Raw genomic sequence first — 527 nt, forward strand, 5'->3', positions numbered from 1 at the left:
TAGTATAGCATAACAATTCATAAAGGAAAGACACACACTTGTGTTTCCCTCACAACCCATTGTTGCAGCCTTCCAGATAATAAAATCAAAATGGTTTATCTCTACTAGAGTAACCAATGCAAGGTTTCCAGAGGAAACAGGTGGAGCTCACACCTAGGCAATGATTTTTAAAATCCTGGATAATAGACGGGGAAGAACTCTGCTTCCTGTCTGAGGGCAACAGCAAAGGGCTGTGCAAGAAAACACAATAGTGTTAGAAGATACAGTGCTGTACCTAAACTTTTACTATAGTTTTCTTCTTACTGTATATGCTATACAGAAGAATACTAGTACAGTATAGGAGGATGTGTGCCGGCCTGCCTTTGCCGGCTGGCACACACCACAATTAGCTTTAAAGTATACTACTTAACAGCTATAGGGCGGCAGCCCTCTGGTTCAAATGCCTGTGCCGGCGGCAGTAGCTGCCGGCCAGCAACAGCCAGTGTTGGCCGGCAATGACTGCCGGCCAGCAACTACACAAGGTAGTA

The sequence above is a fragment of the Palaemon carinicauda genome, chromosome 34, assembly GCF_036898095.1.
Source record: "Palaemon carinicauda isolate YSFRI2023 chromosome 34, ASM3689809v2, whole genome shotgun sequence".
Lineage (NCBI taxonomy): Eukaryota > Metazoa > Arthropoda > Malacostraca > Decapoda > Palaemonidae > Palaemon > Palaemon carinicauda.